At 45.0% G+C, this 19120-nt stretch overlaps 1 protein-coding gene across 3 annotated transcripts in view; it reads right to left on the bottom strand.

Annotated features, from left to right (window-relative positions):
* Positions 1-19120, bottom strand: part of CTPS2 (CTP synthase 2) — a 1490982-nt gene that overhangs the window by 144947 nt on the left and 1326915 nt on the right. The window lies entirely within an intron of this gene.

Consider the following 19120-nt stretch of genomic DNA (forward strand, 5'->3'; position numbering starts at 1 on the left):
GCAGAGCAGCTTAGTCTGAACTAGGAGACATGCAAAGCTCCTACTATACCACTTATATCACTTAGCACTATATCATAAGACAACACAATACTCAGAGTTACTAAAAATAAAGGTACTTTATTTTAGTGACAATAAGCCAAAAGTATCTCAGAGGATATACTCCCTTAGGAGGTAAGTAATATACACAAAATATACACACAAACCAAAATCAGGTAAGTAAACAGTTAGAAAAGTAGTGCAAACACTGTAGAACACAACAGAATGCAATAGGAGACAATAGGCCTAGGGGCAACATAAACCATGTACTCCAAAAGTGGAATGCTAACCACAAATGGACCCCAGGTCTAATGTAGTGTGTATAGGGTCGCTGGGAGTGTAAGAAAACACTAAGGGTGTCCAAGATACCCCACCCCAAGACCCTGAAAAGAAGTAGGAGTAAAGTTACCCTACTACCCCAGAAAGACAGTAAAGTCGAGATAGGGGATTCTGCAAAGACAACAACTGACTGCAAAGCACTGAAGACGGATTCCTGGACCTGAGGACCTGCAAAGGAAGGGGACCAAGTTCAAGAGTCACGCAAGAGTCCGGGGAGGCAGGAGCCCACTAAGCCCCGGATGAAGGTCCTAAAGGGCTGCCTCCAAGTGGAAGAAGCTGAAGATTCTGCAACAACGGAAGGTGCCAGGAACTTCTCCTTTGGTCAGAAGATGTCCCACGGGGTGGTGGAGGATGCAGTGTTGTTTCCACGCAGAAACACCGCAAACAAGCCTTGCTAGCTGCAAGAGTTGCGGTTGAAGGTTTTGGATGCTGGCAGGGCCCAGTAAGGGCCAGGAGGTCGCTCCTTGGAGGAGGAGACAGAGGGGGCACTCAGCAACAGAAAGAGCTCACGAAGAAGCAGGCAGCACCTGCAGAAGCACCTGAACAGGCGTTCAGAAGATCTGAGCACGGCGGTGGTCTCAGCACAACAAAAGAGGGTCCCACGAAGTCCGAATCCAACTCAGCGAGTTGGGCAATGCAGGACGGAGTGCTGGGGACCTGGGCTGTGCTGTGCACGAAGGAAGTCTTGCAAAAGTGCACAGAAGCCCTAGCAACGTTGCACCTAACCTTCACTAAGTGAAGGTTAGACATATAGGTGACTTATAAGTTACTTAAGTGCAGTGTAAAATGGCTGTGAAATAATGTGGACGTTATTTCACTCAGGCTGCAGTGGCAGTCCTGTGTAAGAATTGTCTGAGCTCCCTATGGGTGGCAAAAGAAATGCTGCAGCCCATAGGGATCTCCTGGAACCCCAATACCCTGGGTACCTAGGTACCGTATACTAGGGAATTATAAGGGTGTTCCGGTGTGCCAATCAGAATTGGTCAAATTAGTCACTAGCCTGCAGTGACAATTTTAAAAGCAGAGAGAGCATAAACACTGAGGTTCTGATTAGCAGAGCCTCAGTGATACAGTTAGGCACCACACAGGGAACACATACAGGGCACACTTTATGAGCACTGGGGTCCTGGCTAGCAGGATCCCAGTCACACAGGAAAAAAAAACATATATAAAGTAAAAACGGGGGTAACATGCCAGGCAAGACGGTACTTTCCTACAGACATGCTATGCCACAGTATTTTCCGGCGGCTAGGTGGGGAGCTCAATTGATACACAGAATACATTAGGTCCACAAGGCCCAGCAGATCTGTCTTGTTTCTCCGCCTTCAATAACACTACAGACCCTACCTGTTCTTCAATTATGTCTTTGGTTTAAGACTAAGCTTAACTTTCTGTCTCTCTTTCATTGATGTTGATCTTTATGTAAGAGGAAATGTACAAGTAGGAACTTTCACAATGGTGATCAGATTAAATACACAGGGCTGAAATTACAATGGTATTTTCTGCAATAGAGATACATTTGTCTAAATTTACGTCAAAATATGCCAGTCGTCATCCGAAAAAAAGTATTCATGGAATGTGTAAATGGATTTACTACTGCAGTTTTCTGTGGCATAGAAACCCCGAAGTCAAAAATTCCACAGAAAGGGTATTAAGGCACATTCCAGGCTGTCACTTGCATTGGAAGTTTATGAACGCCTATAAACTGTACGCTTGCAGGCAATCACAAACTCAGGCCCATCCGTTCTCCCTCCAGATTCGGTTGCAAGAATAACCCTTTCCGATATGGGAAGGGGAATGGCCCTTCCCAGTATTTGGTGATTGGAGGTGGAGTAGGAGAAATGCTTTCTCCACAAGGAAAAAGGTTTTACACAAGGTGCTCCGTTCCACCTGTGCAGAATTCTACAGTGAATCAATTTCCATACAGGATGAACAGGAACCCACAGGAGATGTCTTATGACATTCTCAGAAGTATTTACTTGTGACTTCATACCTTAGTGCTCTCAAAATCTGCACTCTTTTCCCACAACAAAAAATAGTATACAGGTCAAATTCAAATTCTTTGAGGTACCTTGAAGAAGTGGATTAGTTCATATTTTTTTTATGTTTTATTTATATCAGTCAATTAAATTCCCAGGCAAAAAAAGGGATTTCTAGTCTTCCCAAAAATATGCCTGGAACCTGATCCTGGTAAATCCTCCAATGTGTACTTGAGGGGAAGTCTGTGAATAGAGAAAAATGTAATTACATGCTTAGGAGCTCCCTGTTATATCAGTAGGCCTATGACCCAATACCAGAACCACCTACATAACACATTACATGTAAAACAACACAGCCCAAAGACATACAACACAATACCTTAGAATAGCATTTATTCAGGTAGAACTCCAAACATACAGCGACCATAGTGCAAACATGATCAGTTAGGAGCGCACCTGCCTGACATCCCAGCAATTAATCTGCCCCATTGCATCATGGTAGATGTAGTATCTTCAAAAAACGAACTCCATTAATTTTTAAATATTTCACCTTTAAGTAGGTACAGCCTTTACTGTGCATCTCTGGACACATGTGTTTCTGGGTTAGTCCCTTCTTCAGCAGAGAACATATTTGCGGGGTGCTGGGAATGCTGCCATAAATCACCCGGTTTCAGTACCTCTTCCCTGGCCTGCTGGTGCCTGCTCCAGAGCTCGTCAGCCCAATAGCTCAAGGGAGCCTTTAAAGTCACAAACAGTTAGGAGCGCACCTGCCTGACATCCCAGCAATTAATCTGCCCCATTGCATCATGGTAGATGTAGTATCTTCAAAAAACGAACTCCATTAATTTTTAAATATTTCACCTTTAAGTAGGTACAGCCTTTACTGTGCATCTCTGGACACATGTGTTTCTGGGTTAGTCCCTTCTTCAGCAGAGAACATATTTGCGGGGTGCTGGGAATGCTGCCATAAATCACCCGGTTTCAGTACCTCTTCCCTGGCCTGCTGGTGCCTGCTCCAGAGCTCGTCAGCCCAATAGCTCAAGGGAGCCTTTAAAGTCACAAACAGTTAGGAGCGCACCTGCCTGACATCCCAGCAATTAATCTGCCCCATTGCATCATGGTAGATGTAGTATCTTCAAAAAACGAACTCCATTAATTTTTAAATATTTCACCTTTAAGTAGGTACAGCCTTTACTGTGCATCTCTGGACACATGTGTTTCTGGGTTAGTCCCTTCTTCAGCAGAGAACATATTAGTGCAAACATGATGTTAACTGGCTCTAAAGGCATCCTTTGAAGTACGAGAAACCTCTGGAGGCTTCTCCTCACATAAGCGTCTGCAACTTCCTGCCTCCCCTGCCCTGGTCCCAATCTGTCTGTAGGTGCACTGCGCAAGTGTGAAGTTCTTTGTGTGAGAGCTGGGTGGAGTCCTATGAAGTGCAAATGGGGCTGTGACCAGCTCTGCTCCCCAACTTGCCTGAGACGGCCCATCAAGGCACATGTAGTTCCTCTATTGTGTAGCTATCTAGAAGGAATAAGCAAAGACCACCTACAACCAGACATGCGACCCAGGAACAGGCTGCAGGCACCAAATAGTTAGGACCAAGAAAATGCCACGTTCCTAAAAGTGGCATTGCCAGAATTGTGACTTAAAAGCTGACATTCCCTCTAAATAGGTTTTAAAATTACAATTTCTCAGACACCAAACATGATTTTCCTACTTGTTCCCAATCCACAGTTATCACTTATTACATTTAAAAGGGTAGCCCAATGTTTTCCTCTGGGAGAAGTAGGCCTCGCAGTAGTGAAATATGAGTTTGAGAGTTTTTCAGTACCAGAACAAGCAAGACTTTTTAATTACAAATACAACCTGTCCTATGGGCTGTCTATGGCCTACACTAGGGATGATATATCTAATAGAAAGGGAATTTAAGGCTTCGCAAGATGGTTATTTTGCCATGTCAAATTGGCAGTTTAAAACCCTTAACAGGCTGCAATAGCAGACCTGGGACATGTTTAAAGGGCTACTTAAGTGGGTGGCTCAATAAGTGCTGCAGACTCAATAGTAACATTTAATTTACCAGCCCTGGGTATATGGTATACCAAGTTACTAGGGAATTATAAATAAACTGTCAATCAAGTGTAAGCTAACTTTTCCATGTTTTAGGGATTGAGCGCAGGCACTAGTTAGCAGAAATAAAATGCACAGTCCTAAGGCCAACAAAAACACATTCAGAAAAATAGGAGGGGTGATGGCAAAAAGGTTTGGGGTTGACCCTGCACAGAGGGCTAAATCCAACAATATTCAACAGAGCCCACTTTTTGATGAAAAAAGGAGATCTTGAAATCAATATGCTTTGATTAGATACAAGGATATCATCTTCAAATTTTCCAGGTCTTACCAATAGCAATTCTTTGGAAAAACCTGTACTTATGTCCTAACACGATATTCCTAAGCAGCATAACTTTCTCTATCATTGGGGGCAACCCTTCAACTTGCTGTTCACCTGGGAAGTTAAACTGTAGCAGTCAATCAGCTCCTTACTTGAGGCATGTGAGATCCTGGGACTGGGAGGGGATGAAGAGTAGAATGGAGCCTAGTGTACATCTGAGCCTGTCTTGCATTATGTAGACTCAAGTACTGTCTAGCGCCAAATAAAGGGCACATTTGTAATAGGTGCCAAGACTGCTGCTGCACTAGCCAGTGTTTTTCAGCATTTATGACGATGTAATGGAGAGCTTATTTATGCCTTCTAGTCTATGGAACAAATAGCGATGACACTGCACTATCTTTGATACTCATAACTTTATGGTTTGGAAGGGACAGGAAGGTTAGAAAGTGAATGGTAGCCTACCCGGGGTAGAAAGAGAGAGAAGAGGTCATTGTAGGTTTCTTGACCATTCTAGTTTGGGGATTGGTGGTACACAATCAGATTAAGGGCTTTGATACAGCTGAGCATGGGCCTAAAATAGTGGATGTAGACCTTTAAGTGAGAATGAGGGTTCACTGCAGAACGTGAGACAGCTGATGATAAAGATTCTGAGCTTTAACTGTAGAAGGCTTAATGCTCTAACATGTGTCCTGTGGATGGTAGTTCTGCTAACAACAGTTGTCTTTACGAAATTATGAGGAACTGGGGTAAGTTTCAGTCACAATGGTGTCCTAATCAATACTTCTCCTATGGTATAGGCAAAATATGATTCCAACATTGCACAGGAACCCTTTTTGAATACTACTGTCTCAGCCATAGCGTGAGCGGTGGAGGGCCAGGTCATTATTAAGAACAAGTGGAATCTAGTTATGGAAAGAGACATGGGCTTGCCTTTTGTGAGGTCTGGATGGGCAGGCTCAATTAGACATGTAGGAAGACAGTGGTAAAGAATATTCCCTGTTAGTTATATGGACGATAGTGTCTTGGATTTACATGGACTGAAGAAATTACTTAACTATATCTATAATTCTATTAAACCTGACAATCAGGTCAGTCTCATTTTTCTCCATTTCACAGAGCTGAGAGCATTGTATCACCCTACACCTGGTACAGAGATGACCATAGTGAAACAAACAGCTTGAAACTAAGTAACGGTAATCAAGAATAGATTCAAATCTTAAAGTACAGGTCAATTATCCAAATTTGCACCTTGGCGGGTAATCCTCAAATTTTATATTAACCCCTTAACTGCGGAGCTGTTTATTCTTAGTGCTGCACCCTTTTTTGATGTTTAGGGCAGGTTTTTCATATCCTTTTTAACACAAAAGATATTCAGACCAGATTTCTGTTCCTATTTCCTACATGTTTGGGACTTTAAAGGGACCAAGAGTTTGTAGATTCACCGTGAAGAAATTGAGAAAATAGAAATAATGTAGCAAAATTGTGTGTTTTATAGGAAAATGTGCAAGAAAGCATGTATTTTTTTTATGAATGACATCAACAAGAGGAGTTCTGTGCTAAAAGCATCATTTCCTTGCTTTCAGAAATTGGTAGAATTGTAAAAAAACAGGTTTTGGCCATTTTGTGTTGGTCATTTTTCCCCTATTTTTCTGGTTTCAAAGTGTTTGGAGCTTGTGGTAGAAATGGGTGTGAAACTGATGGATGAACCTGGAAAGGCACACCGTTCTGAAAAGTAAACAAAACTCAGAATTTTAGCAAGGGGTCAATTGTGTAGCTTACTCATGGTTTTCCCAAAGAAACTATTCAAACATGTTACTATTCGGTAACGTTCTTTCTGGTAGAGATTCTATCTAACCGCAAATTGTTCACCTTTTGAATATTCCCCCAGTGTTAGACTGGATCGGAAACTTTTCAGCAGAACTACTGTGTGCTGGTTCGTGGTGGCACGCGGCTCCACACGGACAGCTTTCCACTCCAGAAATGACACGTAGAGCCATTTTAAGCCACTCCTGCGTGCTGATGTCAGCTGCTTTCAAGCCTGTCTGTGCCCCCTGGAGCAGAGCATTAGCAGCAAATTGACTGAGCAGTGTGAAGATTCCTAGTCTTAGGATCTTTTTAATGGCTAGAGACCAACTGACAAAATAGGGAGGATGGGAGGTTCAGTTAGGGATCCATAGTTAGAAAGAATCTCTATCAAAGAGTGTTAATGACGATAAGTAACTTCTTCTGACAGAAACTTCCAACAGCAGAATCCTCACCTTCTAAAATGAAACTAAAGCAGTGCTTATTTGGAGGTAGGTCTGCGAATGGACTTGAAAAATAAAGATCTGTAGAACAGAGTGGCAAAAATGCCTCTCTTGTCAAACATGCCTCCCCAGACAATAGAGCTTTATGAAAATATGGAGTGGTGCCCACATAGCTGTCTGGCAGATGTCCAGGACAGGAAGTCAGCATGTCAATATGGCAGTAGCAGCTTTAGTTCTTGTGGAGTGAACATGCAGCCCATCTGGAGGTTGCTTTTTGGCCAATGCATGCTACACAAATCGGGGAAAAGCCCTTGTAACCCCACTAAACCTGGGCTAAGAAACAACAACAATATAAAGATGGTATGTAGTAGGAGAAGATATACACATAATTACCACATCAGTGAAAACCTCAATTAATCACTGAAAAATGTTTAATTGCTTTTACCATCAAGCCTTCTTGAAATGTATTTCCTGTCACACACTGACCCACCTCTCGCAATGAGTACATAAAAAGGTTCTTGCATGTAGTAGTAAGAATACCATTTTACACACTAAGGCCTTCATTATGACTTTGGTGGTCTTTACCGAAGACTGCTGTGATAACGACTAGCAAAAGACCGCGGCAGAGGCGGCAATCCACCTGCCATTTCATGAGTCACAAACACAAAACCGCAAGAACGCAGCCAAAATGACAATCTCACCAGAGCCAACAAAGGCGGAAGAGAGTCGGTACGGACACACCCACAATAAAAAGCACACCAAATTATGACCCGCGAATCACCACAGCGGTCACTCAACGGCGGTTACCCATTGACTTTGCGGACAGCTGCGGTCGATTTTGCCACTCCACAACAACAGAAGCCAACATTGGCCAGAATGAAAAACCCACACCTGACACACGAATACACACCGTACACACCCACCAACAGCACTATAAAACACACCCCTACACAACCCACAATTTTTCGCAAACTCGAAAATTATGCTACATGCTACCAGCCCACACATCTCCAGAACTGCACACACAAACCATAGCCATCTATACACCCTTCGCGCATCACATACCACACTACACCAAACACACACAAAAACACTGCACTCAATCACTACTTCACAGCATCCCACATACTCACACAAGCTGCACCCCCACCAAACATTCCACCCTCTGCACAACACACACACTACACCCACTACACAATTGGCATGTCCCCACAAAAGAACCCCCGTTTCACTGATGAGGAGTTGCGGGTCATGGTAGACTAAATCATTAGGGTAGAGCCACAAATGTTTGGTGCACAGATCCAGCAGATATCCATTGCCAGGAAGATGGAGCTATGGCGGAGAATTGTGGACAAGATGAACTCCGTGGGAACCTATCCATGCACAAGGGACGATATTAGAAAGAGGTGGAATGACCTACGGGGAAGGTGCGTGCAATGACATCCAGCACCACATTGCCATTATGAATACTGGTGGTGGACCCCCACCTCCTTCCCCACAGCTGACAACATGGGAGGAGAAAGTCTTGGCTATCCTGCATCCCAAGGGCCTCACTGGAATCACTGGAGGGCTGGACACTGGTAAGTCACCATTACTTCACCACCATCACGTACACCTGCATGGCATGTCTCTCCATCACCATGTCTCTCTTCAACCCACTCCATCCCAAACTGAGAACCACCCCATAACCACCCTCAACAATTTTCCCCTGCATGCCTTACCCATTTCAAGCACACACTCTCCAAGGTCATCATTCACACACATGAGTAATGCATGGTCAGTTCCACTACCAATCCCACAATGAATGACCATATACAAACCAAAGACTGAAAAACCACACCCATCCCATAGGGAAACCCATTATTGCTGAATATGTATCTGGGAATGAAATGAACAAATATCATACATGTCCATAGGTACCCCAGCCAAAGTCAGCTGGCAGTGTGTGCCTCGTCAACCCAGTTCTCCTCCAGAAGGTCCCATTATTGACAGCAACTCTATGCGTCTGGATCTGGAAGATCTCTCTGACCCATCTGGTACCACTGGTCAGTCAGACTCTACAGGCAACACCCAGTCCACCCCAGAGTACCCCACATCAGGCTCCACTACCACAGCAGCCACCAAGCATCTCCAAACCTCGGTCCCCAGGACATGTCAATCAACAGTGTGCTCACCTGTACAGGGACCCGAGTCAACACCTCACAGGCAAGACGAAGAAGGTCCTGGTGTCAGTGGGAGTATGCACACAGTTCAGGGGACATAGGCACAGGGGGCCAGGGCCAGTGGGAGGATATCTGTGAGCAAAGGGGTGGGCCAACCTAGGGAACCGACTGCCCAGGAGGCACTGTCACATGTCCTGGGAGCATACCAGAAATCCCAGGACAGGATGGGCCAGGTACTTACCATCTTGCAGGAGAAACAGAGGCTGCAGGGGGACCACCACAAGGAGGTCATGCAGCGATTGCAGGCGTTCAATGCCACCATGGCCTCCATTGCAGGTGTACTCAGTGATATGGCTACCATCATGCATGAGTACACAGCACACCAGTGGGCCCCTTCCACTAGCCAGCCCTCCACATCTGCTGCAGGTAGTGGACAGGAGAACCTGCCACAGGTCTCACAGACCACCAGCACCCTCCCTCTGCAGCAGAAAAAAACCCACAAATGTTCCCTGCAAGCCAGACATCCACCAGAGACTGTAGCCAAGACCCAAACCCCTTCCAGGAAGCGAGCCTCTCCTACAAGTCTCCCTTGTGTGCCACTGGGACACCTTGTTTACTTTGGACTGCCACTGCTCCTTTTTCCTATGGCCCCATGGATACTGGACTGGTGCTACAAACTAACTGGGCCACTACACTGACAATTCCGTCCACCGTCCCCTCCACTCTATTGCATTATCCTTTCCTTTTTGTCATTTCAATAAACACACTTAAACACAACTGAAGGATTTGTGCTTTTATTTCACCAATACTCAATGACTTGACCTTGTTATTATCCTGTGCAAATGTAATGTGAAGTGTGAATTCATCCAATGTGCAGTCAGCTTGGAGTACACATTACCAGTGTAAGAGCATGCCACAAGTCACCATCCACCAAACCGTGTGAAAGCAGTCTGTAGGCATTTTATGAGTTCACAGTAGTGACCACACCAACATCTGAAAAAAGAGAAACCATTAATGACATTTAAATGAGAAGTAAAAGAAAGTAAAGCAATAAGAGCACCTGTAACATAACAGCCTACATTCTTCTGGTCACATCAACTCAAAGCTTTGCACTGCAATTAACTCCAAACATCAGAAGTGAAGAGAAACAACTTATGTAAGGGCCTCAGACAAGATACCACAGTATTAACTATGCCATATTGTCAGTATGCCAATCCTTCCTCTAGAACACCTACTCCAGGCCAAACTGTCAGGGACAATGAAGTCACAGAGCGGTTGTGTAAGCACATTGTAACTCACACAAAATTCCAAGCAACAAATGCTAAGTACTGTATGGAATGAGGACACAGTTTGCCGGGGGCATGTATTTGAAGCTGCAAAACAGCTGATATATTGCATAGGCAGAATACGCTTTTTCACAATCATCATACCACTGGCATGACTGACCAGGCGATGGAACAGTGTCAGGTTACAGATTGCACACATTTGTGCTTGGTACATCATAGCTGCCACACAGCTCTTCATTGAAATGGTAGTGTGAACAGAACTACAGTCTTACCTGAGTGTCATTGAGAATACTTGTGTATCAGATGTGCCCTGTTGTCCACATCGTCCTTTTCCCCATCTTCATCACTGTCTTGAGTGTCCTCTGCTGCCACAGGTGCACTGTCTCCCCCATCCTCCTACAGGAATGGCACATGCCGACTGGGAACCAAATTATGAAGCATGCAGCAGACCACCACTATCTGGCAGACCTCTCCACGGGAGTAGAGTAGGGATCCACCAGCAATATGGAGGCACCTGAACCTGGCTTTCAGTAGCCCAAATGTTCTTTCGATGGCTCTTCTAGTCCGTCCATGTGCCTCATTGTACCGATTCTCTGCCCCTGTCCTTGGATTCCTCACTGGTGTCAACAGCCAGGATAGGTTTGGGTAGCCAGAGTCACCTGGAAATAGTGAGAAACACACATTAAATGTGTACAATAGCACAATGGAGAACTCCAGGTGACATACAGTGACATACATTGTGTGAAAGATCATGCTCACCAATGAGACAGACTCTCTCTCTCTGTAGTTGTGCCATCATCTGTGGGACACTGCTGTTCCTCCTAACGTAGGCATCATGCACAGCTCCTGGAAACTTGGCAGTAATGTGGGACATATACTGATCAGCAAGTCACACCATCTGCACATTTATAGAATGGTAATTCTTCCTATTTCAGAACACCTGCTCATTTATCCTGGGAGGGACCAAAGCAATATGGGTCTCGTCAATGGCCCCAATCACTTGTGGAATGTGTCACATTGTTTACAATGCAGCCTTAACAGTGGGCAAATCATCACTTTGGGGGAGTGAGCTATAGCTGCTCATGTGTTTCAGCAAGGCAGTCGAAACTCTACTCAGCACTTCAGAAAACATTGGCTGTGACATACCTGCAGCCAGGCCCATTGTCACTTGAAATGATCCACTGGCCAGGAAGTAGAGCACTGACAGCACCTGTACTGTAGGAGGTACTGCAGTAGGACTATGAAGAGCAGGAATGAGATCTGGCTCCAATTGTGCACACAGTTCAATGATTGTTGCCCTGTCCAGACAATAGGTGAGAATTATATGGCATTTCTCCAGTGTAGAGAAGTCGACTAGGGGTCAGTACATGGGTGCATTCCTCCTCCTCCGCAGTGGTTGGTATCTAAACAAACCAAACATCACAAGTGTGTGGTAGCAGGAAGGATAGACAGACAACATCACAGTAAACAGAGCTGTCTCATACGTTTGAGGAAACCAGTGACTGGTATCTGCTCTGGTGTACTCTACATGTAAACTGACTTCTGAAACCATACATTCTCATTCATTTGCCATACTGCCTCACAGATATAGTCGAAGTTGTGAGACATGATTTGTACCATTAAATTTTACATGTTTTGTCAACTAATCTTCTGCAAGCAGTGCACTGGTATGAGCTCTTATTGAAGACCTACGAAACCTAAAATCTAGACGTTTTGAAATAGCCTTGGTGACTACCATGAGTACTATCATCAGGAAATGGCACCCGTTTGCCCTGCATGCAGAGGACAGGTGGAAGTGACCTCACTCTGCCAGCGTTTGAAGTCATGGCGGAAGGCAGTCTGAACCGCCGTGGAACTCCTCATTGGTTAACATTGCAGTCTCTGGAGCACAGGGGCCAATGATGATCACCGCTGGCGGTGACGTTGATTGCCAGCGCAGACATGACCGCCATTTTCAGATGCCCATGTCACCTATCTCCTGACTTCACCCTATAAAGACCTCCACTGCGTGAGCTGCTGTGTCCTGTGTCTGGAACCCACAATATCCCGTGCTACAGGGGATAGGGCCCCAGCCTTCACATCCGAAGAACTGGAGATGCTTGTGGATGGGATCCTACCCTTGTATGGACAGTTGTATGGGCCTCCAGATCAACAGGTGAGCATCTTTTAGGTATTTTGGATGCAACATGGCTGTATGTAGATGTATGTGTGTGCATTCAGTGTGTCCTTTAGGGAGTGTTGTTTGCTGCATGCAATATGTAGACAGAGGTACGAATGATGTGTAAGATGAATGTGGGATCAATACAGTATGTAGTCAATTGCTGTAACAGAATGTAGTGTGTTGTTAATAGTGTTCTTCTGGCTATGCAGGTCAGTGCCCATTAGAAGAGAGGGTTATGGTGTGCATTCGCCAAGGACATGCAGACCCTGTGGGTCCATAGCTGGCGGAGCACCCACTGCAGAAAGAAGTGGGAGGACCTGTGACGCTGGGCACAGAAGACCGCGGAGGCCCAGCTGGGGACGTCCTCCCAACGAGGGAGGGGTGCCCGTTAGACCCTTACCCCTCTAATGGCCAACATACTGGCGGTGGCCAACCCAGAGTTGGATGGGCGCTTGAGGGCAGCCCAGCAGCCACCAGGGGGTGAGTACACACTGTGTACATTTCTTTCCTGATGCCTGGCATGGTCTTTGGATGCAAGGCAATCAGCACTGTATGCCTCAGTATGCCCTTGTCGGTTATGTTGTTAAGTTCTGCATAGCTATGGTGAGTGATATGTACAAATGGTATTGGTCATTTGCTGGTATTCCAGCTTTAGTATGGGCCTATATCCTGACTCACCAGTGTTGAAGTAATGCTCTGATGTCCACTGGCTAGGTTGTGTAACCTGGCAATTGCACGTTGTGCAGTCACTTTGTCGGAGTATTTTGTCAACAGGCAGACATGGATTGGTGAGTTTCAGTAGGTGTGCTGATGGTTGTGTCTTCAGAGTTAATTTCAGATGTTGTTCCCAGGCAATGGTGTGGTATTGTGGTTGTTACTGTATGCTGTAATTACCATTGACTTATTGTGATGGGTATGCCATATGTGATGTAATTGCTGTTATTTACCCTGTGCTCCCTTTCTTTCTCCCCCACCTTCCCTCCTTTTATTTTCCTGTCCTTGTGTGCATTAGCATCATCAGGCGAAGGACAAGGGGCACCAGGGAGTGGGGGAGCTGCAGCCCAGGGGACCCAGGAGGCAGTGTCCACCGACACCGATGGGACCAGTGGGTTGGAAGGCGAGGGGAGCACCAACGGGGGAGACAGCAGCTACAACAACTGACTCTGAATCCTTCTTCGATGGGAGCTCCCTGGTTTTGGCAGGCCCCTCTGGGACCACCCCAGCATCGTCATCTTCCGCCACCCCCGTTTCATCACTGCCCTCCCAGTATCCCCCCACCCAGTTGCCCTTGCCCGCTCACTCAGGAGGGTGGGCATCTCCTTTGGTGCAAGCACGTCAACCCCTGCCCCAGTCAGCCCTGCTGCCCTCACTGAGGAGGCTATTGACCTCCTGAGATCCATCTCTGTAGGGCAGTCAACCATAGTGAATGCCGTCCAGGGTCTGGCTTCCCAGATGCAGCAATGTAATGCCTACCTGGAGGGCATTCATAGTGGCTTGACTGCCCTACAGAGATCGTTTCAGGCTCTGGCCTCCTTGACGGCAGCCAGTGTCCCTAGTTGTTCCGTCCCTCCTCCAACTAACTGTACATGGTCCCAGAGCCTGCTCCCCTTACCCATCCCAAGCACACAATCAGAAGATCATGCACCCAAGACAACAGACAGGACTCGCAAAGACAAGCACAGGCAACATAGATTACACCACAAGCTTACATACAGCCAGCACCCAGAAGCACACACAACAACCACTTCCTCCACCTCCTCCCTCACTGTTGCATCAGCACTCACACCTGCAAGCACTGCATCCTCAGTCCAAGATCCTGCCACCTGTTCAGCCTTGCCCTCAGTCACCACAACAGCCGACACAAAACTAAAACCCCATTCACCACATGCGCAGTCACCACCACCATCACATCCACATGTAGGATACCCACCTTACTTGCAGACACCACCCCAACATACATTTGCACGACCTGTTTGTCCTCTCCATCCCTCTCTGCCCCCTCCCAAAACAAAACAACACTCCCACTCAGACGATCAACAGCCATCCACCTCACACATGCACATTTCACATGCACCTACAACCCAGTCCAGCACATCGACACCTCCTACAACCACTCCCTCTACCTCCACTACCAAACCTCCTCACACACTCCGCCCCACTGTACCTAAAAACGTTTAATTTCCCGCCTTGACCTCTTCTCGCCTCCTGACCCACCCCGTGTTGTCCCTAACGTAAGGTCCCGCTCCCCCAGCTCAGTCCCTCCATCTCCCAGTCATCCCATACCACCCTTAGTGTTGCAAATGTCCCTCCCCCACTACAAAATCTCCCACTAGGGAGCACAGGGCAGCCACTCCTACCCCCCACTGAAGGACCACTCCCGCACCCCCTAAACAGCATACCAAGCTCCCGCCCCTTTCCAAACCTAATTCCAAGGACCCCCCTTCCAAGAAACCCCCCTGTTCTCTCCCCCTCCCATCTCCAAAGGTACTTGCCTTCCACATTGATGTCCCTGTGGAGTCACTTGGGCTGTCAGGAGTCAAGTTGGGCCAATGGCGTTGACCTTTGTATTTGCATGGACACTTGGACTGGCCGATGGCCCTTTGTGTGAAAGTTTTGTTTTGTTGTGGGAACTATTCCCACCAGACTACAGTTGTTGACTCGCAGGTATATGTCCTGGCTTTCTTTTCTTCTGGCTTATGTTATTGTTGTCCTTTTCAGCGGATTGTTCTCCATGTGTGTGGTTTGTGTGTATGGTGTGTGTTGCGCATGTTGGTGTGTCACTCTCCCCTCCCTCGTGTACTAGGCAGCTGTACTCACCGTTGTCATCTTCGTCGGTGTCGCTGCTCTAGGACTCCCATCGCATGGTACAGCATCGGCAGGGCTTCTAGTTAAGGTTCCAGGGCGGCCGCGGACTCCTCTGTGTCCCTGGAGTTGAGTGTCTCCTTTTATATGGGTTGTTTCAGCCAGGCTTTTCAAGGCAATGGTCCCGCCCCAGAAATCCTGGTGGTCTGCCATGTCGTAATATGTGGGTGGAAAATGGTGTTCCTCCAGGCTGAAGATGGCAACCGTCATGGTCGGTGGCTGGACTGCACTGGCGGTTCAGACGGTGCATTGGCTGTATATGGGAGGGATCAACACCATGATCATAATATGGCGGTCTTCACCACCAGCCTGGCGCCTTAACTACCGCCATCGCCGGCGTGGTGGTCAGCTGTTCGCCAAAGTCATAATGAGGGCCTTAATGTCACATATAAAAAATCGTTAGAATAAAAGAAACAAAGACAGTCATGTGCCAAAGAACTGGCTTCAACCTAAAAAATACTGGTGGAACAACCACTGCACTTCAGTCTTCTTATATTAGGTGTAGATGGAGTGGCTGCAGGTCCAATTTGCCAAACACATCTACAAGAAGAAGTAGTAGTAATGGGAACCACAAGCATGATGACTGGATGCAGTTCAATCTTATTCCATGAATCTCATTGTTAAGTTCAAAATACTCCTCAACATATATGCTGACGCGTTTCAGCCTTTCAAATATATGGGCCTCATCAGGAGATCGGAAGAAAGAAGTACCTAGTGAGAAAACAATAAACTTATATGCTTATGTGTATATATCTTTATATATATAAAACACAATCCCTGCATTTCCTCCTGACCTCGACAAGCGGGATTGGTGCACAGCTCTGGGCGCAGGACCCGTAAATATTCACCACAGTCTGAGAAAAAGAACGCCAGCACTCCAAACAACTCCAATGTTTATTTAATAGCTTTTGTATCCTTTGATGGTAACAATTTATCAGCTTGCATCGGCTACGCGCTTCAACCATTACAGTCTTCTTAGCCCAAGTACTTACAGAGGCCCCATCCCCAATAGAAAATATACTACTCAGTTTACTAAACATAGAAAAAATACTATGTAAATCCATCATATTACCAAGAAAAAAACAAATTTGTTTCATTATGGCTCCCAATTTATGCTACTCCATTACCAAGCCAAGTTTGCCTACTAATACTATGCACCATCCTGTTATTACATTATTAATAATTCCATTCTCCAAAACGCACAGAACGTACCTGAAATAATTCAATCTTCATTATTAATGTCATTATGGTAACATTAAGATATGCCAAGTGGCTGTAGAACAATATTAAACCATCCTATCATTTAATTAAATAATTCATGATTAATACATCAATTTAGAATCATATCTTCATATTTAATCCTGAGGGTGTGAGCCAACCAACATAATGCAAGCCAACTGTGATCATCTAATTCCAGAACCCCAAAAATCAGAAATCAAGATCAAAGCCCTGTAACACTATTTGCAGATTATGCAATTTAACCAACATGAACATAAAGTTCCTCTACCTGGTTCAGTCCCCACCGATGTCTACTGTTTAGTCGAATTATAAACTCAGATTCCATTTTCCTGAGAATCCATTCCCTATCACCCCATCCCGGGGTCAGCAGTACCCTGTCAATTCCAAAAAATGACATGTTATAAATTTTCCCTTCATGTACTAAATTACAGTGGCGGGCCACCGGATAGTTCACATCATTGTTCCTGATGGCATGCCAATGTTCCAAAATGCATTTTTTCATAGGAAAAACTGTGCTCCCTACATATCGAAGTCCACATGGGCAATAAATCACATATATTGCAAAATCAGAATTACAATTAAAAAAAAATTTATTTGAACTTGTTTGCCTGTGGGTAACATGTACGTTTTACGATTCACACTATTTCTGCAGGCCTTGCACTTTGCACATTTGTAAAAACCCTGCTGACTTCCCAGGAAAGTCTCCCTTTTCTTAGTCAAATAACTATGTACCAACATGTCCTGCAGGGACCCACTCTTGCGATACGTCATTCTTGGATAGGAACTGATGATCTGTCCAATCACCTTATCTGTTCTCACAAGGTGCCAATATTGTTTCAGAATCTTCATCACCTGGTCCGAATAGGCACTGTAAGTGGGAATACATCTCAAAGTGTTTTCATTTCCTCTCTTCCTTTTCGGAATTAAAAGACTCTCCCTATGTACACCTGCCACCTTTTGACAAGCATCTTTAATGACTTTGTTGGGTATCCCCTGGATTTGAATCGCCCAATCATATTCATTTTTTCACTCTGGACTGTACTGCAATTTCTTTTAGCTGTGACTAGTTCCCCATACGGAATACTCCACTTTTATTTAGGTGGATGAAGGCTGCGAGCAAGTAAAATGCTGTTCCCTGCAGTACTTTTCCTAAAGAGACTAGCCTGAAGAGTACCCCCTTCCACTGTTATCACAACATCCAAAAATTCCATAACTTGTCTGTCTATTTTATATGTAAAGCTCAAATTGAACTAATTATTAGATAACCACTCCAAGAAGTCCTGCAACATTTTCTCTGGCCCATCCCATATTACAAAGATGCCAACAACATATCTCATCCAGAAAATGATTTGTTTGGACTATTTTTCATTTTCATCCAACATCACATATTGGGTCTCCCACCACCCCATGAACAAACAGGCATAACTTGGAGCAAAAGAACTCCCCATCGCCGTTTCTGTGATCTGTCTGTACCATTGGTCTTCAAACAGAAAAAAATTTATTCTCCAAACAAAATCTCAACATTTTCAAAAGCGATTTAGAATGTTCATATAATCTTACAGGCTTATTCCTGAAAAAGTGCTGACATGACTGATTGCCTAAATCATGTTTAATACAAGTGTATAAGGATACCACATCTATAGTCACCATAATATAACTGGATTTACAAGGGATATCTTGTATCTTGGTGATAAAATCCATACTGTCTCTACAATATGAGGCAAGGCTAAGTACATAGGAGCACAGAAAATAATCAAGATATATCGAAGTATTTTCAAGAAGACTCCCTCTTGCCGATACTAAAGGTCTTACAGGAGGGTCCCTACTGTCCTAATGAATTTTTGGCAACATGTAAAAACAGGGTACCACTGTTTTTTTTACTGTGAGAAATTGCAACTCATTATCTGTGAGAAGACTGTTGTAGCTCTCTAAAAGTAAATCATAATAAGATGTCACTGAAGTCTGATACGCTGTCCTTGTCGACCTCTCATTGCAATTCGAAAATAACAACTTTCTCCTCGCTTATTGTTGATATTTCTTCAGATCCCACAGCACTACATTTCCACCTTTATCAGCTGGTTTGATTAAGAAAGATGTTACTTTACTTAATGTGATCAATGCTCTTCGTTGGCCTGGTGTTAGATTGCTAGCATAGGTGTTCCTACTATCCTTCCATAATTTCATCAAGTCAAAAACCACCACCTCGTGAAAAGCATCAATATTATCATGGGGGTAGTGGGATTACATTTTGATTTGTGCTTAAATTTACTGTCACTTGTATCACCTGTCTCCAATCCCAAATCTCTCAACAAATGAATTTCAGTATCCCACAATCTTTCCTCCACTTCCAATTCTCTACGGGTGGCTAGACCGCCAATGTCACCTATACAAAGTTCCGTAGACAAATCCACAGTATTT

This window comes from Pleurodeles waltl, chromosome 8 (assembly GCF_031143425.1).
Source record: "Pleurodeles waltl isolate 20211129_DDA chromosome 8, aPleWal1.hap1.20221129, whole genome shotgun sequence".
Classification (NCBI taxonomy): Eukaryota; Metazoa; Chordata; class Amphibia; order Caudata; family Salamandridae; genus Pleurodeles; species Pleurodeles waltl.